Genomic DNA, 13,943 nt, shown 5'->3' with positions numbered 1-13,943 from the left:
CCAATGAAGTAGGAACAAAAACTAAATAAACTACCCAGCGTTTGAAACGAAAAAGGAAAGAAAGAAAAAAAAAATAACTCCAAAAGCTACTCTGCTGTTGCTGCACGTTCATCTGTGAGTTCCAGCATCTTGCTGTCTTCAACTTCCTTCCATCTCTCAGCTTCACATGCCAAAAGCTTCCAGCAGCACATAACTGATCTGCTGCACGTCCAGCTGCTGCATGTGTGCTGTCCATGTGGGTTACACTTTTCTGCATGTGTGATGTGCTTCTGCATGTGTACATGGGAATGCTTTCTGCTGCTGTACAGCGTGTGTGAGCTGGTGTGAGTGGTGTCCGAATGAGTTTGTTTTGCATGTGTATTGTGCATTTCTTCTCCTGCTGCTCTGCATCTGCATGTGTGCATGTGCTCCTGCATGTGTCCGAATGCTTTCTGCTGCTTGGTGTAGTAGCTGCTGTGAGTATTAGTGCTGTCCGAGTGCTTTGCTGCTTTTAGCATGTGTGAGTTTCTAGCGTGTGTGAGTTTCCAGCGTGTGTGAGCTGGTGTTCTCCTGCTGTAGCAGCTGCAAGTGTGAATGGGTGTTTTTTTTTTTTTGCTGCTGTGTCCAACGTGATGAACTGTATGTGTGAATGGTCTGCATGTGTATTGCAGAACTGCATGTGTGCATGCATGTGTGACTGTCCGAGTGAAGTGCAATTGATCTCTATTAGATGAGATTCTATAAAACCATAATTAACTTCTCAATTTTCTCATAGCAAATATGAGACTTTGATGTGCAAAAATATTGGCATCAATTAATTTGACATTCAATATTAGAATTTGATGCATAATTAAGTGTTCAATCCTTATTTGATAAAATAAATCACTTATTTAAACAACTTAATTATGCAATTCTAACCCTTTATCACACCCCCAACTAGCTTTTGCTAGACTCTAGCAAATAAAGTGAATGAATTCATGCAAAGGTGAGATTTCCAACTACAATTTCAAAAGAAGTTCGAGAATCACATTCCATGAAATAGACTTGTTGAGTTTAAGAACAGTGGAGATAGATTAATTTGAATTTTGTATCAACTAAGAGATTTATACACAATTTAGATAATCAACCAAGGGAATTACATGTAACAAAGCTTGTTTTCTTTCAAGTGCATGGAAATGGGGTTAGAATTCCAAGATCGACTACCAAGAGATAATAACAGTTTCAATCACAACAACCAATCTGAGAAAACCACATGGTCTTACTCTAATTCAAAACCATTGTAGTGGCGGCTTTCACGCTATTACACTTTGAAAGGCGCCTACTTCTTTTTTCTTTTTTTTTTTTGTAAGGGCCCCGGTAATAGGTAGCCTTTCCCACTACACAAATGTAATTTTTATTATTATTTTTTTTTTATGTTTTTAGATTTCCTAGTGGGGGAATCGGACCTATGAATGTGCGCCTATCCACACTTTCACAAGTCAGCCCTTACCACTAATCTACCTAAAGGATTTTTTTTTTTTTGGATCCCTGGCTTGTCCCTTTTCTCATTTAATTCATTTCAAATTTCTTCCTAAGTCATTAGGATATGGTTCATTAGAGTCTCAAACAATTGAAGTGTAAATCCACCAACAATGACTCAATGTAGTCTTTCTAGGCCTTCCGGATATGTGTTGTGTGTGTTTTAGCAAAACTTTTAACATCTTTCCCTTGGTTTAACAACTAAATAAAATGAATAAATCTCTCTTTTGACATATACTCTTATTTGCACTACCTTCCACATGTTCCATGACCTCAACAAATCTCTCTTTTTTTTTTTTTTTTTTTTTTTTTAAGTGGACCAAAATATGTCTAAGGCATGCAAACAGAGAAATAAATTCTCTTTCACCCCCCAACTAGTTTGTAGCATTGTCCTCAATGATGCAAGAGAAACGAAAGAATTTACACAAAAAGAGCAGTTAAGGGGCAAAACAACTAAAAGAAGAACCGAAAATTCAAAGAAAAACTGAAGGAAAGAGGAAAAGGAAGTACCTGGATAGCTTTGAAAGGAATGCAACAAAATAAAAACTGAAGAACAAAAGAAATCAATGAAAAGAGATGGATAGATCAAGAACCATCAATTAGGATCAATCAAATGTAGAGTAGATTCCTCAGGTGCAAAGTTAGAAATAAAAGGCTTGAGCCTTTGACCATTAACCTTAAAAATGTTACCATTGAGAGGATTCATTATCTCTATAGCACCATGAGGAAAAACAGTTTGTACCACATAAGGCCCACTCCATCGAGACCTTAACTTACCAGGGAACAAGTGTAACCGAGAATTGTACAATAACACTTTTTGATTAGGCTCAAAAGTCTTACGTTGGATGTGTTTGTCATGGAAGTTCTTCACTCTTTCTTTGGACAACTTAGAGTTGTTGTAGGCATCCTTCCTCAACTCGTCCAACTCAGACAACTACAATTTTCTCACACAACCAGCTTTATCAATGTTAAAATTGCATTGCTTAATGGCCCAATACGCTCTATGTTCCAACTCTACAGGCAAATGGCAAGCCTTACCATACACTAGTCTATATGGAGACATGCCCAAAATGGTTTTAAAGGCTGTTCTATAAGCCCACAAGGCATCAGACAATCTCAAAGACCAATCCTTCCTGTTTGGGTTAACTGTTTTTTCAAGAATGTTTTTAATCTCCCTATTTGCTAGTTCAGCTTGTCCATTGGTTTGAGGATGATAGAGAGTAGAGATTTTATGATGGATACCATACTTCTTCATTAAGGCCGAGAAATGCTTGTTACAAAAGTGGGTGCCATTATCACTGATTATGGCTTTAGGCATGCCAAACCTTGCAAAAATGTTTTCTTTCAAAAATTTTAAAACAACTTGATGATCATTAGATTTGCAAGGGACTGCCTCAACTCACTTAGAAACATAGTCAACAGCAATCAAAATGTATAAATAGCCATAAGAAGAAGGAAATGGTCCCATAAAATCTATCCCCAACAATCAAAAATTTCAATCACTAGTATGGGTTGCATAGGCATCATATTTCTTCTAGTGATTCCTCCTAATTTCTGACAAGGTTCACAAGTTTTACAAAAACTAAAAGCATTCTTGAACATGGTTGGCCAATAAAATCCGCTTTGAAGGATTTTGGCCACTGTTTTGTGGGCTGAAAAATGCCCACCACAAGCTTCCGTATGGCAAAAATTTAAGACACCAGAAGTTTCGTCATTGGGCACACACTTCCTAATGATTTGATCTGAACAATACTTGAAAAGGTAAGGATCATCAAAGAAGAACGATCTCACCTCATGCATGAATTTCCGTGTATCTTGAGCACTCCAATGAGGTGGTGTTTGTCCTTTCACCAAGAAATTTACTATATCAGCAAACCAAGGCAAATTTTCAACTAACATAAGATGTTCATCAGGAAAAGAATCAAGAACAGGTGTCGGTTGCTCAGTTTCAGCAACTGTGAGCCTAGACAGATGGTCGGCTACCACATTCTCTACTCCTTTCTTGTCCTTGATGATAATATTGAACTCCTGGAGTAAAAGTATCCATCTAATCAACCTTGGTTTTGCATCTTTCTTTGTCAATAAATACTTGAGAGCTGCATGGTCAGTAAAGATGACTATAGGAGAACCAAGAATATATGTACGAAACTTCTCTAAAGCAAATACCACAGCAAGTAATTCTTTTTCAGTAGTAGAATAATTTTTTTGAGCAAAATTCAAAGTTTTACTTGCATAGTAAATGACATAAGGAAGTTTGTTCCTACGCTGTCAAGAACAGCTCCTATAGCAAAATCACTTGCATCACACATGATTTCAAAAGAAAGTGACCAATCAGGAGGTTGAAGAATAGGAGCAGTGGTTAGCAAAGTTTTAAGCCGACAAAAAGCTTCTTGACACTCAGGTGTCCAATCAAATTTTACATCATTCATCAATAGCTTACATAGAGGCTTAGAAGTAGAGCTAAAGTCTTTGATAAATCTCCTATAAAAACCCGCATGCCCAAGAAAAGATCTAATGTCTTTTATTGACTTAGGTATAGGAAGTTTAGAAATCAACTCAATTTTTGCTCTATCTACTTCAAGTCCTCTAGATGAAACAATATGTTCCAGAACAATGCCCTGTTGTACCATGAAATGGCACTTCTCCCAATTTAGTAGCAATTGCTTCTCTTCACACCTGGCCAAAACAGCTTGTAAATTGGTTAAACATCTCTCAAATGAATCACCAAATACAGAAAAATCATCCATAAACACTTCTAGAGTGTTTTCAATCATGTCACTAAAGATGCTAAGCATGCATCTTTGAAAAGTTGCTGGTGCATTGCATAAACCAAAAGGCATTCTCCTAAAAGCAAAAGTACCAAAAGGACAAGTAAATGTGGTCTTTTCTTGATCCTCTGGTGCTATTTCTAATTGATAGTAACCGAAGAATCCATCTAAGAAACAGTAAAAGGCATGTCCAGCAACTTTTTCTAACACTTGATCAAGAAAAGGCAAAGGAAAATGATCTTTCCTAGTGGCGGCATTCAACTTCCTATAATCTATACACATGTGCCAACCAGTAGGAATCCTCATAGGAATCGATTCATTTTGTTCATTTTTAACAATGGTAAGCCCGGATTTTTTTGGAACTACATGAATGGGACTTACCCACTTGCTATCCGAGATGGGGTAAATGATACCCACATCAAGCAATTTCAACACCTCACCTTTAACCACTTCCTTCATTGTGGGATTCAACCTTCTTTGCATTTCCCTAGAAGGCTTTGCATCATCTTCTAAATAAATCCTATGGGTACACTCCAAGGGACTTATACCTTTTATATCAGCCATTGTCCATCCAATAGACTTTTTATGCTTCTTAAGGACCTCTAGCAATTTATCTTCTTGTTCACTAGTTAAGTGAGAAGAAATTACCACAGGGAAGGTGCTTTGTGGTCCTAAGAAAGCATACTTTAACTCCAATGGAAGAGGTTTGAAGTCCAAAGTTGGAGATTGCTCCTCCAAAGGCTTGAGGGTTGATGTCAATGGTGGAAGTTGCTCAAATTTTGGCCTCCATGGTGGAGTAACTTGCTGACCTATTGAAGAAACAAAAGATGAGTCATTAACATTATCAAATATTTTCAAATCTTCTTCAAATTCTTCTAAAGAATCAATAAGTTGAAAGTAATGTGCAGAATTTTCATCAATGAAATTTTCCAGCAAATTCACTTCATGAACTTCTTCAACTTCTTGTGGTTGCCTGCAAAGATTAAAAATATTTAGCTCCAAGGTCATATTTCCAAAACTCAACTTTAAAACTCCACTTCTACAATTTATAAGTGCATTAGAAGTAGCCAAGAAGGGTCTTCCTAAGATAACAGGTGCTTGGAAGGTGGAATGATTAGTCAATTGCATGTCGAGTACGACAAAGTCTACTGGATAGTAGACTTTGTCTACTTGAACCAAAACATCTTCCACAACACCCCTTGGAATCTTAATAGACCTATCAGCCAACTGCAATGTGATAGAAGTAGATTTCAACTCTCCCAATCCAAGCTGAACATAAACATTATAAGGCAATAAGTTCACACTTGAACCTGAGTCTAATAATGCTTGGCCTATTTTTGAGCTCCCTATCATGCAAGCTATGGTAGGGGATCCTGGGTCCTTGTATTTGGGAGGAGTGTTGGTTTGGATAATAGCACTAACCTGCTCAGTAAGAAAAGCTTTCTTTTGCACATTCAATTTTCTTTTTACGGTACATAAATCCTTTAAAAATTTAGCATAGGTAGGAATCTGTTGAATAGCATCTAACAATGGTATATTAATCCTAACTTACTTAAAAATTTCAAGAATTTCAGCGTGATGCTTATCTTTGTGCAAAGGGGCTAACCTTTGAGGAAAAGGTGCAAGTGTAGTGCTTGGGACACTTTCAGATTTCAAAAGATCATGTGCCTCATTTTCAGAAGGAGGTTTAGAAGTGTTACCATTCTTTTCTACCTCTTGAGCTGGAATGCCAATCACCTTACCACTTCTCAAGGTTGTAATAGCCTTGACTTGCTTGACATTTGAATCTCCTGCCACATTTTGAAATTGGTGGTTTTGGCCTTGGGGATTAGGCTAAGATTGTGCAGGGAATTTCTCTTTCTCTTGAGCACTCATGGTTGTAGTCAACCTTGTGACTAACCCTCGAATCTCAGCAATGGCTTGTGAATTTTGACTATTTATAGCAGCTTGGCTTTGCATGAATTGCTGAAAATTGGTGGACAGCTGCTGGAAATTGTCTTCAAGGTTCTTTTTCTGGGCTGGCACCATGTGGTTGGCATACTGAGATGGTCCTGGACCTCCTGGGGTAGTGTAGGGTACAATTTGTGAAGGACCGGCTATGTTGGGTGCAGGTAAAGTAGCTTGTTCACCCCTCCAACTGAAATTAGGGTGATTTCTCCATCCCGAATTGTAAGTGTTGGAGTAAGGACCTGAAAAAGATTTAGCAACCATATTAACAGCATTAGATTGATCCAAGAGAACTTCTTTGAAGGCAGGAATGGTCGGACAATCATTAGTCGAATGCCCTTGGCCTTCACAAATATTACAGCTCAAGGTAATCTGAGGTACAGCCTGTACTTCATTCACTTTCTTCATTTCTATGGTTTCTAATTTCTTAGAAATCATAGCCAACCTAGCATTCAAATCATCTACTTCTCTCAGATTATATTTCCCACCCCCTGAAATTGTCCTTGAACTTTTCGACCTATCATGAACATCAGATGTATCCCATGATTGTGCATTTTCAGCTAGATAATCAAAAGATTCAAAAGCTTCTTCAGGTTCTTTGTTAAAAAATGCTCCATTACACATAGTCTCCACAAATTGTCTCATTTTTGGTTGCAACCCCTCATAAAAAAAAACTAATGAGCCTCCAATTCTCATATCCATGATGAGGACATGCATTTAAAAGGTCTTTGAATCGTTCCCAACAATGATAAAATGTTTCCACATCCTTTTGGCCAAAATTCATGATCTGTCTTTTCAAGGCATTGGTTCTATGCATGGGAAAAAATTTCTTTAAAAACTCAGTTTGCATTTCTTGCCAAGTCCCAATGGATCTTGGTCTTAAAGAATTCAACCATGTCTTAGCCTTGTCTTTTAAGGAAAATGGAAACAGTTTCAATCTTATGACTTCATCAGTGCATGTTCTATCCATGAATGTGGAACACACTTCTTCAAACTCTTTGATATACAAATAGGGGTTTTCAGATTCCATACCATGAAAATGTGGTAGCAGTGGAATCATCCCAGGTTTGAAATTAAAAGCATTTGCATTAATAGGCAAAATGATGCAAGAAGGTGTGCTAGTCCTAACAGGCTGAAGATACTCTCTAAGAGTCCTGTTTGGATTCTCCACTTCCCTATCATGATGCTCATTTTCAGCCATGATGCTATCAGTGTCTGATGATGATTCTACAGAAGATGATGCAGAGCTAAAAGATGTCAATGATTGTGTCCTAAACAGTCGAGATGTATGGTCTCTAGTCCAACTAGTCATACAAACAAGAGCAGATAATGAAATACCATGAAAAATAAACAAAGAGAAGGAAAAAAAATTAGATGTCACCCAGGCTATGAAAAGGTTCACAGCTCCACAACGTCCTCTCAGCGGTAGAGGAATGCTCTAATAAGCACCAGTTGTCCCCGGCAACGACGCCAAAAACTTGACTCGTGGTCGAATGTGCTTCCAAGTGTAGAAGTGTCAAGTTGTATTAAGGATAAGTCCAGAATCGTATTCCACAGGGACAATGGGTTATCAAAGCGTATAGGAGATTTGTGAGTAACAAATGAATCAAGTATGAGAGATGAAAATAAAATCCAAATGCAATGCAAGAAGATAATTGAAGTTGAAATTGGAGTTTCTAAAACAAACAAATTAACGAACACTTGGGTTGGGTATGAGGCTCTCTTTATTTCAGATTTTAGATAATTTTCTCGATTAACAATCCAGTCAAGGCATTGATAAACGGAAGATAAAAAGTTAAGCTCAAGATTTTGCAATATTTTCCTAAGGGATTTTCTATTTTACTAGCCGAACACACATTAACAAACAATTGAGAGAAGCCTTGATAAATTTTAAGCTTTTGTTGTGCCTTACGTCAACAACAAAACAAGAGCAAGAGCTTAAATCTATTTTCAATTTAAATCCAACTAGTAATATAGTGAAATCAACAGTCAATCACACAATATTGCATCAAACTAGAACCTAAAATAAATTAATATCTCATTCCACAACCCAAGTTTAGAAATTAGCTACACATGATGTCTCTAACAATAAAAATAAATCTAAGTTGAGTCATGACAAAAATCTAAAAAAAATATCCGAATGAGATAAATCCTAGAGATGCTGCCACTGCCTGTAGGAAAACAGACACTAAACTAAAAACTGAAATATAAATTGAGAAAATAAAATGAAGAACAAACCTCCAAAGAAATGAAGAAACAGCCGAATGGAACTTAAAAGAAAGGTCTTAAGAGAAATAAAATAAAAAAATCAACACTGCTATCCAACCAACCGGAAATAAACTAAGACCACCGATCAAATAAACTAAAAAAAAACTGAAAGAAAGAATTAAAACTCTGCTGCAGCTCTATGAAACCGAAAAGAAAAGAGAGAAAATAAAACTCTCAAAACTGCCTACGTCCCAACGAAAAAGTAAGGAAAATAAATAAACTCTCGACTCCTCTCTCCCAGGTCTGAACAAAAAGCAAGAAAAAAAAAACTTCAAAGCTTAGCTACTGCTGTAGCCGAATGAAAATACAAAGAAACAATGAAAAAAAGTTTAAGCTACTGCTGTAGCCGAATGAAAATACAAAGAAAACAATGAAAACAAGTTTAAGCTACTCCACTGTCTTAAACGAAAAAAAAGAAAGAAAGAAGGTCTACCCTTTGTAGCCGAATGAAACCCCAATGAAGTAGGAAAGAAAACTAAATAAACTACCCAGCATTTGAAATGAAAAAGGAAAGAAAGAAAAAAAAATAACTCCAAAAGCTACTCTGCTGTTGCTGCACGTTCATCTGTGAGTTCCAGCATCTTGCTGTCTTCAACTTCCTTCCATCTCTCAGCTTCACATGCCAAAAGCTTCCAGCAGCACATAACTGATCTGCTGCACGTCCAGCTGCTGCATGTGTGCTGTCCATGTGGGTTGCACTTTTCTGCATGTGTGATGTGCTTCTACATGTGTACATGGGAATGCTTTTTGCTGCTGTACAGCATGTGTGAGCTGGTGTGAGTGGTGTCCGAATGAGTTTGTTTTGCATGTGTATTGTGCATTTCTTCTCCTACTGCTCTGCGTCTGCATGTGTGCATGTGTTCCTGTATGTGTCCGAATACTTTCTGCTGCTTGGTGTAGTAGCTGCTGTGAGTATTAGTGCTGTCCGAGTGCTTTGCTGCTTTTAGCATGTGTGAGTTTCCAGCGTGTGTGAGCTGGTGTTCTCCTGCTGTAGCAGCTGCAAGTGTGAATGGGTGTTTTTTTTTTTTTGCTACTGTGTCCAACGTGATGAACTGTATGTGTGAATGGTCTGCATGTGTATTGCAGAACTGCATGTGTGCATGCATGTGTGACTGTCCGAGTGAAGTGCAATTGATCTCTATTAGATGAGATTCTATAAAATCATAATTAACTTCTCAATTTTCTCATAGCAAATATGAGACTTTGATGTGCAAAAATATTGGCATCAATTAATTTGACATTCAATATTAGAATTTGATGCATAATTAAGTGTTCAATCCTTATTTGATAAAATAAATCACTTATTTAAACAACTTAATTATGCAATTCTAACCCTTTATCACTAGACAGGATTAGCTGTGAGGTATGTTGCTCCAAGATTGTCACACCAAAGAATTGGAGATTGAGGGAGAGACAGACCAAGTTCATGGATAAGTGTTTGTATCCACATAAGTTCAGCAGCTGAGGCAGCAACAGCCTTGTACTCAGCCTCTGTTGATGATCTAGCCACAGCCTTTTGTTTTTTTGAGCTCCATGAGAGTAGATGCTTGCCGAGATATATGCAGTAGCCTCCTGTTGATCTATGATCGTCTGGGTAGCCTCCCCAATCGGTATCAGAATATGCTTGAAGGGTGAATGAGGTCTAAGGTGCAAAAAGGAGGCCGTGATTGATAGTGGCTTTAAGGTATTGGAAGATTCGCTTGACAACACTCCAATGAGTTGCTTTTGGGGCATGAAGGAATTGACAAACCTTGTTGACCGAGTAGGCTATGTCGGGTCTAGTTAAAGACAAATACTGTAAACCACCAACCAAGCTTCTGTACAAGGTGATATCATCAAAATCAGGAGCATCAAACTTTGATAATTTGAGAGAAGCAGCCATTGGAGATGTCATGGGCTTAGCATGGAGCATGTTGCTTCGATTGAGAAGATTTTTAATGTACTTGCGCTGGGTTAAGATAAGACCTTGCTTACTGTGAACAACCTCAACACCAAGAAAGAATGACAAATTGCCAAGATCTTTTACTGGAAAATTTTTTCCGAGATCACGTATAAGATTGGTTATGGCTGAGATGTGAGAGGCAGTGATGACTAGATCATCAATGTAGACCAACAGAAAAATGGTAGTGTGATCATGCAAAAAAATGAACAACGATGGGTCAGCTTTAGATGTAGTAAAACCATAATGAAGAAGCCACGAGCTAAGTTCAGCAAACCATGATCTTGGGGCCTGTTTGAGGCCATACAGAGCTTTATGAAGCTTGCATACGTAGTTGGGATGAACTGGGTCTATGAAGCCTTGGGGTTATTGCATATAGACCGCATCAGTGAGTGTGCCGTGAAAAAAGGCATTGTGAATGTCCAATTGGTGCAAGGGCCATCTTCGGGTAACAGCAATGGACAAGATTAGGCGTATGGTGGTTGGCTTGACCACGGGATTGAAGGTCTCGTTGCAGTCAACCCCAGATTGTTGGTGAAAGCCTTTCGCCACTAGCTGTGCCTTTCTCCTTTCAAATGAACCATCAGCGTTGGTTTTGGTTTTGTAAACCCACCTACAGCCAAGCACATTAGAAATATTGACAGGAGAAACAATACTCCATGTACGGATTTTCATGAGAGCAGTGTACTCTTGAGCCATGGCTTTACGCCAATCTGGGAACTTAGAAGCTGTAGAGTAGCTTGAAGGATCATTAGGTACAGTAGCAGTGGTGATAAAACAATTCTGAGAAGGGTAGGGAATGGTACCATCAGTGGCAATCTGTGGTCGGAGAGAGTTGGTGGAGGAGCGAGTTATGATGGGAGAACGTGGGGGAACCAGAGTGGTGGTGGAAGGGCCATGATTCTAGGAAATAATGGGAGGATTAGAATTAGGTGGAGGGGAGATACTAGAGGTTGGAGAAAGATGTGGTCTTGGACTGGGAAGGGTAGCAGGATTGATGGGCTGAGAGGGGCCAGGGCCAAGTAAAGATGGGGAGATAGGTGTAGAGAGAATTGGGCCTCGATTGGAGGAAATGGGAAGTGGGCCCGGAATGGGTGTTTGAAAGAGGGGTAAGTAAATTTGAGGGGAGGATTCAGAAGGGTTGGCAATGGGCTGTGATATTCATTTGTGAGGGAAGGATGTTTCATGAAACCGGACATCACATGAAATGTAGAGTCGGTTTGTTTGTAGATCAAGACATTTGTACCCTTTGTGATTATTGATATATCCTAAGAATAAGCATGAGGTTGACCGAAAGTTGAGTTTATTTGGTAAGTATGGATGTAAGTTGGGCCAGCATTCACAACCAAATACCTTTAGAAACTTATAGTCAGGGTCTTTTTTATGGACCATGAAGTAAGGTGATTGGTTGTTAAGAGTAAGAGAGGGTAGGAGATTAATAAGATATATTGCAGTTTCAAAGGCGTTGGCCCAAAATGTGAAGGGTAAGGATGCTTGGGCCAAAAGTGCAAGTCCAGTTTCCACAATATGATGATGTTTTCTTTCAACAAGCCCATTTTGTTGGTGGGTGTGTGGGCAAGAAAAGCGATGTTTAATTCCAAGTTTTTGGCACATGGAGGTGATGGGTTTAAATTCACCACCTCCATCGGTTTGCAAGGTTATTAACTTGGTTTTAAACATGTGTTCAACAAGAGGTAAAAAATTGGAAAAGATATTAAGGGCCTCAGATTTAAGTTTGAGAGGAAAAATCCAAGTAAATCGTGTAAAATGATCAACAAAAGAGATATAATATTTAAAGCCCATTCTAGAAACATAAGGGGCAGGACCCCATAAGTCTGAGTACACTAAGTTGAGAGGCCCACTAGAAGAGGCCCGATTGGAATTAAAAGGAAGTTGGCAAGATCTTGCAAGAGGACACTCAGGGCATTGAAAGACAGCATCGGTGGGAGAAGTTGGCAAACACTTTGCATGCAGAACGCTTGAAACTTGAGCTAGAGATGGATGACCCATCCTTCGATGCCACTGAGCAAGAGGGGTACGTTCACCAATATGAGCAGAGGGAGTAGATGCCGGTGAGGGGAAGACATAGAGGCTGTTATGGGTTGGCCCTGTGAGGAGGGTTCTCCGACTCCGAGAGTCCTTAACAAAGAAGTGAGAAGAGTGAAATTCAAAAAAGCAGCAGTTATCAACACAAAATTTGAGGATAGAGACAAGGTTCTTAGTGATTAGAGGGACATGTAGTAAATTTCGAAGAAGAAATGAGTTAGAATCTGTGGGTAGAGATGAGTCACCGTAAGCATTGATAGAAAGACCATTACCATCACCTACGCGAATGGTTTCATCACCATCGTACTGTGCTGAGGACAAGTTCAAGTTGCTCATGTCATTTGTAAGGTGATGAGTAGCTCCTGAATCTGGGTACCACGAGGTGTCAGAAGAGCTAGTCTGAGTTGGGAAGGTTGTCGTGTAGTTGGCAGAGAAGTTTGAGGGAGCTTCATACTGAAAGGCATTGTTGAACCGATTTCTGCATTGAAGAGCAACGTGTCCAACCCGGTTGCATACTTGACAGGTAGGACGTAGTGATTGGTATTGTGGAGCAGTGTTGGTGAAGGAAGCACGTCCACGACCATTGTTGTGATAGCGTCCCCTGCCATGACCATTTCGACTACCACGGAAAAGTCCACGACCCCTTTGATCTCGTGGGGTACTGGAGCTGTAATTTGCAGAAATTTCTCCAGAGGAAATGAGAGTTTTAGCATTGTGAGATATGCGGTTCTCATGAATGAGGAGCATTTGATATAATTCATGAGAGTGAATAGGGTCAGTTCTTGTAGTAATAGACGTTACAAACAGCTCATATGAAGGACCTAGCCCATTTAACAGGTAGGTGACAAGGTCTTTGTCAGATAAATGGTTTCCAGTAGCAGCTAAGCAATCAGCAAGGGAACGCACCTTGCCAAAATATTCAGAGATTATTTGCTCACCACGAGAGAGGTTGGTAAGTTGAAAACGCACCTGAAACTCCTTAGCTTGAGAATGAGAGGAGAACATTGAAGCGAGTTTGTTCCAGAGATCATAGGCTGAAGTGGAGGAAAGAACATGGCTGAGGATGGATTCAGACAGAGAGGAAAAGAGAATGCTGATGACCATCTGGTCGGTACGTTGCCATGAGAGAAAGGCAGGGTTGGGTTTGGGCGGTGAGTCAGCTTCAATGAGAAACTTAATGGATGAGAGAGAGGTGCCATCAACAAATTAGTATAAGTCCTGGCCCCGTAGATAGGCAGAGGTTTGAACTTTCCATAGAAGGTAGTTTTCAGTAGTTAGCTTGGTAGAGAGGACATTAGAGAAAGAAGGAAAGGAAGGGTTGGGTGAAGAGGAAGACGCGGCCATGGATCTATGTGGACAGTTTGTCAAATAGCTCTGATACCATATCAGAGTAGCTAACACTTGATAAAAAATAATTCTTCTCTCTTGATATAAATGAGCAATACAGTGTTCTATATATAGGCCTTCACAAGTAACAA

The 13,943-nt window shown here is 39.2% G+C and overlaps 1 non-coding gene across 1 annotated transcript; it reads left to right on the top strand.

Moving 5' to 3' along the window:
* Nucleotides 1–6,907: 6,907 nt before the first annotated feature.
* LOC122314575 lies at nucleotides 6,908–7,015 on the top strand. Its single transcript, XR_006243795.1, has one exon. It is a non-coding gene; the product is annotated as a small nucleolar RNA R71 (small nucleolar RNA).
* The last annotated feature ends 6,928 nt before the right edge of the window (nucleotides 7,016–13,943 follow it).

The sequence above is a fragment of the Carya illinoinensis genome, chromosome 6 (assembly GCF_018687715.1).
Source record: "Carya illinoinensis cultivar Pawnee chromosome 6, C.illinoinensisPawnee_v1, whole genome shotgun sequence".
Classification (NCBI taxonomy): domain Eukaryota; kingdom Viridiplantae; phylum Streptophyta; class Magnoliopsida; order Fagales; family Juglandaceae; genus Carya; species Carya illinoinensis.
The sequence above is the reverse complement of the archived record's forward strand: the minus strand, read 5'-3'. Positions and strand labels throughout refer to the sequence as shown.